This window comes from Anabrus simplex, chromosome 3 (genome assembly GCF_040414725.1).
Source record: "Anabrus simplex isolate iqAnaSimp1 chromosome 3, ASM4041472v1, whole genome shotgun sequence".
Lineage (NCBI taxonomy): Eukaryota > Metazoa > Arthropoda > Insecta > Orthoptera > Tettigoniidae > Anabrus > Anabrus simplex.
In genome coordinates, this window is record NC_090267.1 from 86,855,184 (window position 1) to 86,871,646 (window position 16,463).

The 16,463-nt window shown below is 42.9% G+C and overlaps 1 protein-coding gene across 1 annotated transcript in view; it reads left to right on the forward strand.

The window, feature by feature from the left end:
• Window positions 1-16,463, forward strand: part of Cbp53E (Calbindin 53E) — a 427,296-nt gene that overhangs the window by 142,995 nt on the left and 267,838 nt on the right. The window lies entirely within an intron of this gene.

Genomic DNA, 16,463 nt, shown 5'->3' on the forward strand with positions numbered 1-16,463 from the left:
TTTAAGATCAGAGTACCTTAAAAGAGTGTATAGTTTCTGTAGGTTAATTCATGGAGAAGGAACATTTTAATCATTTTTATCCGAGCACGTCTTCTGTATAGACTGATTCACAACGAGTTACCATCACTTGCCACGCTTTCCTCGTCCTAGATCATACTGTCAGCAGTAAGATCTGTTCAAACTGTTTTTACACGCGAGTTCTGAACTTTCCAAATGAACTGAAATGTCGTATGGCTTTTAGTGCCGGGACATCCCAGGACGGGTTCGGCTCGCCGGGTGCAGGTCTTTCTATTTTACACCCGTAGGCGACCTGCGCGTCGTAATGAAATAATGATGAAGACAACACATACACCCAGGCCCCATGCCATGGGAATTAACCAATTAAGGTTAAAATTCCCGATCCGGCCGGGAATCGAATCCGGGACCCTCTGAACCGAAGGCCAGTACGCTGACCGTTCAGCCAACGAGACGGACAACTTTCCAAATAAAACCATATGAGAGTTTATAAGCTAAAGAAAGGATTATCCACTACGAGGTGGGTTTCATAGAAGAACCTATCTTGCTACATATTTGGAATGCCATTTTTAGGTTCTCTTCCCATTTTCCTTCTAATTATAATTTCTTTCTTTCATTAATTTTAGTTTCAGATAATTTAGTTAGGTTAACAGAGCTGATTGTAAAAATGCATGTAAACTGTGTAAATAAAATTGTTCATGTATATCTATATTTTGTGGGGGGGGTTTTATTATTACTTACTCTTGCTCATATTTTATGATATCTGAAGCCATCCCATTTCAGTTTCTACTCTGTCAATTTCTAACTAGTAGGTTCTTCGGTCTACCGAAACTTCTTTTTGTAGTGCCTTCTCCTTTACTGAAGGTTGGCCACAATCACAGCGAAGTCTGTACGATGTTCGGCTGTCCTCATCGGTCTACTGGAATCTAGTCCTGTCCAATCCCATACGTTACTCAGCTAAAAGTGTTTACTTCGCGACTGCTACGTCCGTCAATTTTACTCTGCATGATCAGTTTAAGTAGGTTGTACATTTCATTCCTCATAACATGCCCAAGGCAGGCTGACTTTTTTTTCTTGATGGTGCACATCAATATTCGTTCCCTCCTCATGCACCTGAGTACGACAGCATTGGAGACGTGGTCAGTCCACGAGACACGTAGCACCTACATCTCGAAGGCATTTATTCTCTTTATGGTGTTACATTTCAGATTCCAGGTTTCAGCGCCGTTCAGAAGCACTGAATATACATGACATCTGATGAAGTTGTGGCCTGTCGCCAAGCTGAGGCTTCTGTCACACAGTAGATTCCTCATTTTCAGAAAGCTAGTACGAGCCATTTCTATTCGTACGCGGATCTCTAAATCAGGGAGTAATCCAGCTGCCAAGGTCCTTAAACTTCCGTACTTGTTCAACTGGTTCACATAAATGGCCATAAGAATGTGCGTGTTACATCACATCGGTATTAATTTTGAGACCACGTTTATCCCCTTCTGCTACGATTCTGTCTACCAGATGCTGAAGACCTTCGGTACTCTCAGCCAAAATGAATAACGTTATTTGCTTTACGTCGTAATAACTACTACTTTTACGGTTTTCAGAGACGCCGAGGTGCCGGTATTTAGTCCCGCAGGAGTTCTTTCTACGTGCCAGTAAATCTACTGACACGAGGTTAACGTATTTGAGCACCTTCAAATACCACCGTACTGAGCCAGGATCGAACCTGCCAAGTTGGGGTCAGAAGGCGAGTGCCTCAACCGTCTGAGCCACTCAGCCCGGCTCAGCCAAGATGGCAATGCCATCTGCATACCTCAGATTGTTGATCAACCTACCGTTAGCCTGTACTCCATCCTCCACTTCTTGAAGAGCAGCTCCGAAGATCTGCTCAGAGTACAGATTAAACAGAAGGGGAGATAATACACATCCTTGCCGTACTCCCTGTTTGATCCTAATAGTGCAGTCTCGGAGTTTCCAATTCTTACGCAAGCTTCTTGATGTTCATACAACTTTTTGATAAATGTAAGATCTTCACTATCTATCCCTATTGTTTTAATAAGTTTCAATAAATAAATATACTAACTGTCTAAAAGATCAAACGTATGGTAACAGAACTATGCCTGGGAAGTAAAACAATTGTCTGGTGTGATAATAGGAGAACATTGAACACCAGCATTGAGGCTGACAGACCTTTCAGGTAAAATTCTGTTACCATACGTCTTCTATCTCATGTAGTTTATACATTTATTTATTTATCGTAACATTTTGGTCATATTACACAGTTTCTGGTGTCGGGAAGGTACATCAATGGGCAGTTATGCACGTGTACTTTCAAGCTAGTCTGGTGACCGCGCTGAGCCGTATGGAATTTGTGCTACTTCTTAAACTAGCCAGGTGCGGCTGAACAAACAAACATCGAACAGACGTACGTAAAGAAACGCCTCACGCTTTTATATTCCACAGCATTGCTCTGCCGGTCTGTTTCACGTCTCGTGTCCAATGGAATGTTTATATGTCGGGTGGATACCGGATATTTCATTACCAACTTTCTGCATATACAGTAAAGAAAACCAATTAAGTTAAAATTGTATACACAATTCTAGCGCTCCAGACCTATGACCTAGATGTTACGTTCGTTGAAACAATAATGCCATCATCATCATTAACAACAACAAGAACTCGTGTTACCATCTGTATAAGATAAACATAAGTTAAGAAGAAAGTGATTAATCTTCTTCTTCTTATTATTATTATTCTTTATCCGTTTACCCTCCAGGGTCGCTTTTTCCCTCGGACTCAGCGAGGGATCCCACCTCTACCACCTCAAGGACAGTGTCCTGGTGCATCAGACTCTGGGTCGGGGGATACAACTGGGGAGGATGACTAGTACCTCACCCAGGTGGCCTCACCTGTTATGCTGGACAGGGGCATTGTGGGGGGATGGGAAGATTGTGAGTGATAGACAAGGAAGAGGGAAGGAAGCTGTCGTGGCCTTAAGTTAGGTACCATCCTGGCATTTTTCTGGAGGAGAAGTGGGAAACCACGGAAAACCACTTTCAGGATGGTTGAGGTGGGAATCGAACGTACCTCTACTCACTTGTCAGTTGACCTCACGAGGCTGAGTGGACCCCGTCCCATCCCCCGTACCACTTTTAAAATTTCGTAGCAGAGCCGGAAATCGAATCCCGGCGTCCGGGGATGGCAGCCATCACACTAACCACTACACCACAGAGGCGGCAGAAAATTATTCATATTACAATAAAATATATTCGTCCATTTCATGTAGCTTCATTTCTGAGAGACTGACTGAATGCTGTACTTGATAGAGGTATTATAATAGCATACTCGAGTCGAAAACATACAAATTTACAGTCAATGTACACGCATGCACAGAAATGGTGTCCTTGTATACACAGAACATGACGTCCTCCACCTCTTCTCTTAACGCATTGTGGCAAGTAGACAGCCCGCTACAAGACTGTTGTGATTGAAATGGACACAGTGGAGGAAGTATAGCAATACACACACACTGCGCCTTCAGCACTACCCGTTCACTCCCTTCCCCTCCTTTTCCGTACTAGAGTGGGCTTCAACACAACCCCTTCATTCCCTCCTCTCCTCTTCAGTACCGATTGTCTATGTCGGGACACCATTTCTGTGCATGCGTGTACAAGTCGGTTTGAAGTATAAAAACATAACATGTGAGATCATATTACACATGCCCATTATTTTGCAATGTCCACTGCACTCTGAGTGGCTTGTAAGGGATCATCCTCTGTGCAAGATGTTGGGCACAGAGGGCACTGAAGCATATGGCTCGTGGATCCTTCTTGTCCACATTCATATCTTATATCACTTATGCTGTCGGGCTCCATGGTAAAATGCCTAGCATACTGGCTTTTTATCACAGCGGTCTCGGGTTCGATTCCTGGCAGGGTCGGGAATTTTACCCATCATTGGTTAATTTCGCTGGCACGGGGGCTGGGTGTATGTGTCGTCTTCATCATCATTTCATCCTCATCACGACGCGTAGGTCACCTACAGGCGTCAAATTAAAAGACCTGCACCTGGCGAGCTGAACATGCACTAAAAGTCATACGCCATTTCATTTTTCTTTTATCACTTGTGCTGAACCCCCATTTCTTTAAGTTACCCTGGATCTTCCCATTCCTGATCGTAGTCTGTTCACGGAGTTCCACACAAGCCAGCTTTTACTATATCCAGGCGGTAACTATTCTGCAGCTGGCATCCATCCGCAGAGGTGAGGGCTCTTCTTCTTCCAAAGCTCCGATCTCGCCTTCTCTGCTGAGACAGTAAGGACCTCAGATGTCCTCACGAAGCTCTTCCGAGATCTCAGCCGTAGCTGAGTAGCCGTTTGAAAGTGCTTAAATGTGAGAAACTGGAAGCAATAGATTTACTGGAACACCAAAAATTCCCTGTTTCAAGGGATCCCTCAAACATATCGGGCGAGTTGACCGTGCGGTTACGAGCGCGCAGCTGTGAACTTGCATCCGGGAGATAGTGGGTTCGAACCCCACACCCCGCAGCCTTGAAGATAGGTCCATGGTTTCCCATTTTCATAACAGGCAAATGCTGGGGCTGTACCTTAATTAAGGCCACGACCGCTTCCTTCCCTCTTGTAGCACTTTCCTCTCCCATCGCCGTCATAAGACCTATCTGTATCGGTAAAGCACATTGTAAAAGAAAAAATCTCGAGCATCTCTTAAAACTGATAACAGTTAGTGGAACGTTAAATATACTATCGTATGAGCGTCCGCCTCTGTGGTGTAGTGGTTAGTGTGATTAGCTGCCACCCCGAACGCCCGGGTTCGATTCTCGGCTCTGCCACAAAATTTGAAAAATGGTACGAGGGCTGGAACGGGGTCCACTCAGCCTCGGGAGGTCAATTGAGTAGAGGTGGGTTCGATTCGTACCTCAGCCATCCTGGAAGTGGTTTTCTGTGGTTTTCCACTTCTCCTCTAGGCAAATGCCGGGATGGTACCTAACTTAAGGCCATGGCCGCTTCCTTCCCTCTTCCTGTCTATCCCTTCCAATCTTCTCATTCTCACTAAGGCCCCTGTTCAGTGTAGCAGGTGAGGCCGCCTGGGCGAGGTACTGGTCATTCTCCCCAGTTGTATCCCCCGACCCGATGTCTGAAGCTCCAGGACACTGGGCGGTAGAGGTGGAATCCCTCGCTCAGTCCGAGGGAAAAGCCAACCCTGGACAATAAACAGATTAAGAAAGAAAGAAAGAAAGAAAGAAAGAATTATATGTGAGCACATTCTACAAATCTTACCATCAAACATTACAGAACTGACTCACTGCAACTCAGAGATTGATATTAACTTATCAGCCACGGTAGTGTTTATTGTGATAGATCTAAAATGCAATCCACTGCCGAATTTTCAAGATAATCTGAGTGCTATAGATATTATGTAACCTTTTCGTAAATGTCCACCACATAATTAAGAATATTGAACCAAAAGGCATTTCCACTACATTAAAACTGCTCGTATCGTCGTATATCAAACTGTTCAGGCAGCAGATTTATCGGGACCAAACGCTCAACCTAATACAGAACAATGCTGTGGATGCTTGTCTCTACCCACCCCCGCCCCACCCCTCACCCTCCCTAAAACAAAAAAAAAAAGCTCTCTCAAATTGGTAGTGTGGGGTGGGTAACACGGGGTCTTTGCTGAATCAGCATATTGCTTGTAATTATCTTCCGCCGGGCTACTCAATTTCATCTATCCTGACCAATCTCACTTGGCCAACTAGAGCAGTCTTTCATTTTCATATCCGTCCTGGATCTTCCCTTCTTCAGTTGTCAATATTCTAATTCTTTTAAGGGTCGGAATTCTTCCCTTCCCTCCTCCTATTAATGTTCAAAGGCGATAATGATGTCAGTGTTCTCTCCTTTAAAACAATAATTACCCGGCAAGTGGTAGCGCGGTTTGGGCCGCGTAGCATTCAGCTTGCTTTCGGGAGATAGTGGATGTTGGTAGCCCTTAAAATGGTTTTCCGTGGTTTCCTTAATCAAGGTCACGGTCGCTTCCTTTCCACTCCACCCGTGTCCTCTCCCGTGGTCGCCATAACACCTATCTGTGTCGGACTGAGTGGCTTACCCGTTGAGGCGCCGTCCTTCTGACCCCAACTTGGAAGGTTCGAACCTGGCTCAGTCCGGCGTTATTTGAAGGTGCTCAAATACAGTCAAACCGAGGGAGCTAAATTTTATTTCGAGTTATAGAAATTTCGAGATATAGCGAATTTCCCTCTTTGAAGATTGGACGTAATCGACTCACGTGGAGCAACGACTTGATACTGTCATAAGTCTTATTTAATCATACACAAAACAAACTCGAACTATTTTGTCATCTTATCTACAACACTTGAAATCTTTGAAGACAGAATAGGAGAACTTGAAACATACCTCCGTTAACAACTTGGCATCTATCCGTTGGTTTCTTCCGTTTTTCACCCTCAAGATTCTTTTCTTCCACACAGGCTTCAACAACATTTATTGCTGTAAAAACATTTACACGTCCACCTCTGTGGTGTAGTGGTTAGTGTGATTAGCTGCCACCCCCGGAGGCCCGCATTCGATTCCCGGCTCTGCCACGAAATTTGAAAACCGGTACGAGAGCTGGAATGGGCTCCACTCAGCCTCGGGAGGTCAACTGAGTAGAGGTGGGTTCGATTCCCACCTTAGCCATCCTCGAAATGGTTTTCCGTGGTTTGCCACTTCTCCTCCGGGCAAATGAGGGATGGTACCTAACTTCAGGCCACGGCCACTTCCTTCCGTCTTCCTTGTCTATCCCTTCCAAACTTCCCATCCCCCCACAAGGCCCCTGTTCAGCAAGCAGGTGAGGCCCCTTGGGCAAGGTACTGGTCATCCTCCCCAGTTTTATGGCAATCCAGAGTCTCAAGCTCCAGGACACTGCCCTTGAAGCACTAGAGGTGGGCCTTCGCTGAGCCGAGGGAATAACCTACCCCGGAGGGTAAACAGATAAAGAAGAAGAAGAAAAATATTTACACTCGATTGACCGTGGGATCGAAAAATAATCAGTGCACTTAACGCCTGGTCTAGGAGAGGACTCAAACAGCTTGAAATGCCTGTGGTCAACGCATCTAGAGTGGACAAATAAGCTGCAATATAAATATACCGAAGTCTGATAGGAAGATATAGCCTACTGTAATACCTTAGGGAACAATAACACTCAAACCTTGAATGCTGTATTGCAATGTTAATATTGTACAAAATTCCGGGTAAAGAATATTTTTGAGGGGTTCTACGGAGAAATGGAGGAATTCGTGTTATAGAGTTTCGAGTAATAGAGAAATACATACACGTGAAGAATAGGGCAGGAAAATATTTCGAGGTACTTTATGTTTTCTTATATATATCAATGATATGTGTAAAGAAGTGGAATCAGAGGTAAGGCTGTTTGCAGAGTAATACAGAGTAATAAATAATTTACAAGATTGTGAGCGGCTGCAGGGTGACCCCGATAGTGTTGTGAGATGGACGGTGGGCAATGGTATGATGATAAACGGGGTTAAAAGTCAGGGGTGAAAGTTCCCTTGGGGGATCATTGTAAGTACCGGTACCTAGGTGTTAATATAAGCAAAGACCTTAATTGGGGTATTCACATAAATATGATTGTTAATAAAGGGTACAGATCTCTGCACATGGTTATGAGGGTATTTAGGGGTTGTAGAAAGGATGTAAAGGAGAGGGCATATAATTCTCTGGTAAGACCCCAGTAGAGTATGGTTCCAGTGTATGGGACCCTCACCAGGATTACTTGATTCAAGAACTGGAAAAAATCCAAAGAAAAGCAGCTCGATTTGTTCTGGGTGATTTCCGACAAAAGAGTAGCGTTACAAAAATGTTGCAAAGTTTGGGCTGGGATGAATTGAGAGAAAGAAGACGAGCTGCTCGACTAAGTGGTATGTTCCGAGCTGTCAGCGGTGAGATGGCGTGGCAGGACATCAGTAGACGAATAAGTTTGAGTGGTGTCTTCAAAAGTAGGAAAGATCAAAATATGAAGATAAAGTTGGAATTCAAGAAGACAAATTGGGGCAAATATTCGTTTATAGGAAGGGGAGTTAGGGATTGGAATAACTTATCAAGGGGAATGTTCAATAATTTTCCAAGTTCTTTGCGAACATTTAAGAAAAGGCTAGGAAAACAACAGATAGGGAATCTGCCACCTGGGCAACTGCCCTAAATGCAGGTCAGTATTGATTGATTGATTGATTGATTGATTGCTTGATTGATTGATTGATTGATTGATTGATTGATTGATTGATTGATTGATTGATTGATTGATTGATTGATTGATTGATTGATTGATTGATTGATTGATTGATTGATTGATTGATTGATTGATTGATTGATTGATTGATTGATTGATTGATTGATTGATTGATTGATTGATTGATTGATTGATTGATTGATTGATTGATTGATTGATTGATTGATTGATTGATTGATTGATTGATTGATTGATTGATTGATTGATTGATTGATTGATACTGAAAATTCGAGCAATGGAAGTTCGAGATATCAAGGTTCGATTGCACGTCAGCCTCATGTCGGTAGATTTACTAGCAACTAGAAAACTCCTGCGGGAAATAATCCCGGCACCTCGGCGTCTCCAAAGACTGAAAAAGTAGTTAGTGGGACGTAAGGTAAATAACATTATTAGACCTGTCGGCGCGACGTAAAGCAAACTGTAAACAAAAATTACAGTAACTATCACCATCGCCGCCGCCGCCAGAGGAGTAGCGTGTCGCATGATCAGTGTAATAAGTCCTACTGCTTTTGCTTTGTTTCTTTAAATTCCTTTGCTGCCCTCTCGAATTTGAATAAGCTTATTGTCGATACAATAATAAATCGATATTAAGTTCAAATAAGAACAGAATATCTGATAGGTGTAATTCGTATTCAAGTGATTTTTGAATCTCATTCTCTTTCCGGACATTCATCTTCGAAATGTACCGGGTAAGTTGTCTGTGCGGTTAGGGGCGCGCAGCTGTGAAGTTGCGTCCGGGAGATAGTGGGTTCGAACCCCAATGACGGCAGCCCTGAAGATGGTTTTCCGTGCTCTACCATTTTCACACCAGGCAAATGCTGGGCCACAGCCGCTTCCTTCCCACTCCTTTACTATCCCATCGTCGCCATAAGGCCTATCTGTATCGGTGCGACATAAAGCAAATTCCAAAACAAAACAAAAATCTTCGAAATGTTTCGATTTTTCATTACGCTTCATAACCGTGGTTAGTTTTCTTTCTAATGGCCGGGATCCACTATTTCGTTCAGAAGCAGCAAGAAATTTGTCCCTGAATTCATCATCGTACATAGCGAATGGAGTGGCCGCACGTGTTAACGCACCAAGCTTAATCAGTCATCATTGATCTGCATTAGGGCAAACGCCCAGGTGGCAGATTCCCTATCAATTGTTTACCTATTTTTCAGTAAAATTTTCAAAGAATTTGAAAATTTATCGAACATCTCCCATGGTAAATTATTGCAATCCCTAACTCCTCTTCCTATAAACGAATATTCTCCTCAATGTGTCCACCTGCATTCGGGAGACAAGTGGGTTTTAACTCCAATCGGCTGTCATGAGAATAGTTCCCTGTTGTTTCCTTTTTTTCAGTTCCAGGCAAATTCCAGGGCAGTTCCTATTCATAGGCCAAAACGGATTCCTTCCACCACCTTACGTAATTTAATTCATCATCATCATTCATCTCATATTCATTAACTCCAACGGAGGTTGGTGTCAGGTAATATGCCATATAATTTCATCTTACCACATAACCGACCCCGTATCAGAAACGGGATTAACCGAGTGAGCATTGTGTGGTATATTTTGATCCGCAGGTTTATTACTTATGCTCCAAAGGCTATGTATGACTTGTTGTTGCAACCATTATTCTCTATCTTGTGCCGTTCGTTTCAGTATCGTGCAAATTCCATATCCTGTTCTCTTGTTGATGTCTTTCAAGCACTTTGTCCTAGGTCGATCACTCCCTTCCTTTCATTTTTTCTTTACGTCGCACCATCACAGATAGGTCTTATGATGACGACGGGATAGGAATGGCCTAGGAGTGAGAAGGAAGCGACCGTGGCCTTCATTAAGGTACAGTCTAAGCATTTGCCTGATGCGGAAATGGGAAACCAGGAAAAGCCATCTTTAGGGCTGCCACTTCGCCTTCAGTATCAACCCCCAGTCGCATTGACATTAGCGCATCCGGGATTCATTGCGACGGCGGGTTGACACATATGTCAACGAATATATCCCGTTAGAAAGAGTTTCATGTTGTATGCTGGCGTTCCGTTCTTAAGAGTTTCCCATGATTAATGTACTGTGTAAAGTTGTAGAAAATGACTTCTAACATGGAAATAAAGCGTTTCCTGACCAATGTCCATATAACGTATTTTTTCTTGTACGTGTGAGGAATGTGTCCTGAAAGCATGCCCATACATTATTGTGACACCATGTATAGTCCAAGAATTAGTTTGGCCGTGCATTTGGTGTCACCATGTATAGTCCGAGCATTAGTTTCAATAGATTTGGTAATTTTCAGAATTTCGATCACCATGTAACTTCTTCTCTAACTATCCTAAATCTATCACAATGGTACAATGCTGTCAGGGGTAATCCTTATAAATTTGTCCCTTATGGTCAAAGGGTAACTATTGTGATGCCATCACCTCGGGCTCGGAGATGATACCATCATTTCTCGCTGGCCTGTGGACTGAGACGTCACGTTAAAACTGTAAGCCCACTGGTGGGCATGATCATTTAGGTGTCAGATCTATACGGCGGTTATCCTGTATGAGTCCTGCTGGTGGAAAGCATTTTTCGCCATCAGAATGTTAGTCAGCAAGGTAGGAGAGGCGGTGGTATAAAAAAATCGAATCGGCGATTTGGGGGCACGCGGCTGTGATCTTGCATCCAGGAGACAGTGGGTTCGAATCCCACTGTCAGCAGCCCTGGAGATGGTTTTCCGTGATTTCCCATTTTCACACCAGGCAAATGCTGGGGCTGTATCTTAATTAAGTCCACGGCCGCTTCCTTGCAAGTCCTAGGCCTTTCCTATCCGTTCGTCGCCATAAGACCTATGTGTGTGGGTACGACGTAAAGCCACTAGCAAATACAGAATCGATTCACTAAATTGCTTGCCAAAACCCTGGATTACCAGGCGAGTTAGCCGTGCGGTTAAGGTCGCGCAGCTGTGAGCTTGCATCCGGGAGATATTGGGTTCGAACCCCCACTGTCGGCAGCCCTGAAGATGTTTTTCCGTGGTTTCCCATTTTCACACCAGGCTGTACCTTAATTACCTTACCTTAAGTACTTTAAGTACCTTAATTAAGGCCAAGATCGCTTCCTTCCCACTCCTAAGCCTTTCCTACCCATCGTCGCCATAAGGCCTATATGTGTCGGTGCGACGTAAAGCAAATAGCAAAAACAAATCCTGGATTCATTTCCGAACATTTCCGCAGTGTTCATATGCAATGAGAGCATACGACGCTGTGGCCGCTGATTCATCCGTCGGATGGGGAAGTAAAGCCTTGTTTAGAACCCTGGTGTTGTTCGACAGGAGTAGGCAGTGTGCCAACACCGGGTTTCACTCTCTCATCATTATCATCCCACATCCAGATGTGCAGGTCATCTATGGGAGTCATACAGAAACACTTTCACCAACGAACCGAACATGTCCTCGGACATTTCCGGCACTAAGCCTCATATGATAAATATAAATAAAAGGTGAAAACAGTAAAGAAGTCGGTATAAGTCACTATAATTAGGTTGTCAACACTGAAATGCTGTTGTACATTAATGCGTATAGCTGGTATAATACTCCCAACCACTTGTTCCGGATAGCCAAATTATTTTTGATACATGCGTGATTTTTTTGTTACAACTAATGTATCTCCGACTACCTTAAATATTATGATTGAATGGGTGACATTTAAAAGGAAAAGATTCCATTGTAACATACCCTGGTTCCTCTATTTTAAAAGTCAGATGTTTGTACTTGCTTATTTAACATGAGCTGGCCACTTTTTTTTGTCCTTAATTTCTTCATTTAGTACTGTGTGAACACAAAGGGATTTTCGTATTTTGCCTCTATGGTAATTTTATCATATTCTCCTAGCATTACAAAAGCAAATTGGTTACAAGCTGAGTTTAAGTTCTTTCGAAACTCACTCTGAACTTCAACCTCCAATAGCGCCATAGAAATTCGTTGATTCTTTCCATTTTCTGATGTGGCTGTGTATAAGCTGCACAATGGCTATCTCAGTTTAATATGACCAAAAAGTGGAATCTTTTCCTTCTTAATCACCATTCACACCCAATATCTAAACTGTAGTTCCTTTTTTATTTATTTTTCCCTGGACGTTTACATTGTTATACAGTCTAGAGTAACATATACCTTACCTTTGTTAATTTGTATTAGTCTGAACACAGTTATCCGTAGCCTGCATTAGACATCATGAATTAAGTGAATGACTATATTAATAAATGAATGAATGAATGAATGAACGAATGAATTGCCTGATTGGATTGTATTCATGCATGCATGAGTGCATGAACACTCCTCTCTCCCAATCACGGATAACCACCAACTAGAGAGAGAGAGAGAGAGCAGTCATTATTGAATGAATGATTGAATTAACTGAATGCTCTCAGCTTACATCTACGGAACTCCAGCAGATAAGGTGAGAACATTTCATGTGGATGAATGCATGAATGAATGAATTAATTAATTAATTAATTAATTAATTAATGAACTGAAGTCATGCATAAAAATCGGTCTCCTTCCCAGTCACGGAGAGACCTCTTACAATAGATATTATGAATGAATTAATGAATGAATGAATGAATGAATGAATGAATGAACGAACGAATTTCATGATTGGATTGTATTCATGCATTCATGAATGAATAAATACTCTTCTCTCCTATAGTCACGGATACATAGCTGGTAGGATAGAGTTAATTTATCTTTTACCTCTACAAGATCACTCGTAGATCACACGCGTCAGGTATTGCTCTGATGCCAAATAATGGAAGAATTGACACGATTTTAGAGCCATTCCACTGTACGTACTTGCATTGTGCTCTCGTTTCTATGTACAGGCAGAGTTTCTTGTGTCAGATTTAACTTTGAACTTTGAACGTATCTCGCAACACCTCCTGCAATGTCATCCTTACACAGATAACGTCAGCGTTCGGAAACAACGTGAACCGGGTATATGAGCGTTAGAGGATTGGTCATACTGATAAATAATTGCAAAAAATAATCAGATACCTCGCGCCCTTGTTATTTTAACAGCTGCAGAAGTTAGCCAATCAGATCGCTTCGCGGGCAAATTCAGATGGGCTGTGCGTGGTGGTGTTCTTAAATCCGTACGTGGCTTCTCACTAGCTTGAGAGCGCCAATAGAAGAAATAAACTTCTGCAAGGGAGGGACTTGAACAAGGACCTCCCTGCTGATAAGTTTGGCCCACAGCAAGCAGGCTACGGTGACATTGCTGAAATTAACGGTGCGTTAGTGTTTGATGCTCATTTCTCGGCATTACTCTCAAGCCCGAACAAGCCACGTGCACCGCCTCATGAAGCCCATTTGAATTCACCCGCGAAGCGATCTGATTGGCTATTTTCAGCAGCTAATAAAACGAAAACGGTCCGAGATATTGACGTAATTTTTTTTGAATTACGTATCCGTATGACCAACGCTCTAACGGTCATATACTCGGCTCATGTTCTTTCCGATACCAAACTTAGAAACGAATGTCCTCAATAGTAGTGTGTCAACTGACAAGGAATAAAAAATGGTAGACATGTTTATATATATTTAAATTTTTTAAAGATTTTGCAGGGACTCCATTTTGACACCTTCCTATAATATATTTTTTAAATTAAAATTTTTCTTTACAACGTGCACATACAGATAGGTCTTCTGGCAACGATGGAATAGGAAAGAGCTAGGAGTGGGACGGAAGTGGCCGTTGTCTTAGTTAAGGTACAACCCCTGCATTTGGCTGGTGTAAAAATGGGAAACCACGGAAAACCATCTTCAGGGCTCTCGACAGTGGGGTTCGAACCCACTATCTCCCGAACGCAAGCTCACGGCTTCTTGACCTTAAATGCATGGCTAACTCACTCGGTGCTCTCCGTGTTCTAAGTAAGAATTTGATAGATACTTAATTTTAAGCTTAGCATGACTTATAACAGGCCTACGGTTTATTAGTGTCTAAACAAAGTACCTAAAACAAAAAGCATACCCCCATGGCACTACAACCCTAATGGGCCTTGGCGTACTAAGCGACAACTGCTCAGCCCGAAGTCCTACAGATTACGACGCGAACTTGCTCAGTGCGACGAATCCTCTCGGTCGTCGTTCTTGGTTTTATAGACCAGAGTCACCATCTCATCGTCAAATAGCTCCTCAATTTAATCTCGCAGGCTGATTGGGAGGTCAACTGAGTAAAGGGGGGTTCGATTCCCAACTCAGCCATCCTCGAAGTGGTTTTCCGTGGTTTCTTACTTCTCATCCAGTTAAATGTCGGGATGGTACCTAACTTATGATCTCGGAGAACATTAAATATCGTTCTTCCGCCTGCGAAAACAGCCATGTGATAATATATTTGGAGAAATACTGCTATTGGCTTTAGATCACGCCGACACAGATACGTCTTATGGCGACGATGGGATAGAAAAGGGCAAGGAGCGGGAAGGAAGCAGCTGTGGCCTTAATTAAGGTACAGCCCTAGCATTTTCCTGGATTGAAAATTTGAAACCACGGGAAACCATCTTCAGGAATGCCGACACTGGGATTCGAACCCACTACCCCCTGGATGCAAACTCACAGCTCCGTGCCCCTAACCGCATGACCAACTCGCCCAGTCACATACATTATGAAGAGCAAGAAATCCTTGACAATATTTGCACAATACTGATACTTAGCCGCCTCTGTGGTATAATGGTTAGTGTGATCAGCTACCACTCCCGGAGACCCGGGTTCGATTTCCAACTTTTCCGCGAAATTTTAAAAGTGGTACGAGGGCTGTAACTCAGCATTGAGAGGTCAACTGAGTAGAGGGGGTTCCATTCTCACCTCAGCCACCCTCTAAGTGGCTTTCCGTGGTTTCCCACTTCTCCTCTAGGCAAATACCGGGATGGTATCTTAAGGTCAGGGCCGGTTCCTTCCCTATTCCTTGTCTATCATTCCCAAATTTCCATCACCTCACAAAGCCTGTGTTCAGCCTAGCAGGTGAGGCAGCCTGAGCGAGGTACTGGTCCTCCACTCCGATCCAAATTCTCACGCTCCAGGACACTGCTCTTGAGGTGGTAGAGGTTGGATTCCTCGCCGATATCGAGAGAAAAGCTAACCCTGGGCGATAAACGAATTAAGAAAGAAAGAAAGAAAAAAGAAAGAAGACAGAAACTTACTGGCCAAAGTTCTAAGCTAAACTATTTCATATAGGTGTTTTTTTGTTTTGTTTTTTTTTTGTTTTGTTTTTTTTTTGTTTGTTTTTTTGCACAACGGCGATGTGATTTAGAACTTTTACAACCGCAGCAACTTTAAGTCCGTTTGATTAAATGCGAAAGAGTATCCTACAGACGTTTCCAACGATCATATTTGAGCCTTCCTGCCAATTTTCATTCATTTCGGAACGTTCGATGACAAATACTTCCCTCGTCAGTAAAAGTTATTAACGTTTAAGATTATCCTATTTCAGATAGCAATTTTATATTGTATTAACACTATGTGCCACATAATTTGGTATTCTAGATCCTCACGGCAACCTGCAATTCCAGGCAGACGGAAATGAAATGTATTTCTCTATGTCACAAGTTAATTTCACTTGCAGTATTATAACCTTTAGCATCGTTTTAAAATATAAATAACTAACATCTTTGATAATCAATAAATGAAATAAAATGAAATGGCGTATGCCTTTTGGTGCCGGGATGTATCCGAGGACTTCGGCTCACCGGTGCAGGTCTTTTGATTTGACTCCCCTAGGCGACCTGCGCGTCGTGATGTGGTTGAAATGATGATGAGTACGACCCACACACCCAGTCCCCATGCCAGGGGAATTAACCAAGAACTAACTAATTATGGTTAAAATTCCCGACCCTGCCGGGAATTGAACCCGGGACCCCTGTGACCAAAGGTCATTACGCTAATAGAGCCGAACGTAATCAATAAATTATTTCACGAAACTTATAGGGATATTGATGATGGCAAACACGATGAAGTGATTCTAAGAAAAGGTCGAAGAAAGAGAGAGATGATTGGTCGGCTATATTGCTGGAGATACGACTGTATATCTGTAACATCGCTATTTCTTTCAGAATTCTTTATTTTCTCTGCTCAATCTCTTGGGTACGATTCTCTCTGAACTCCTGTCTTCTTTTTGTTGCGCA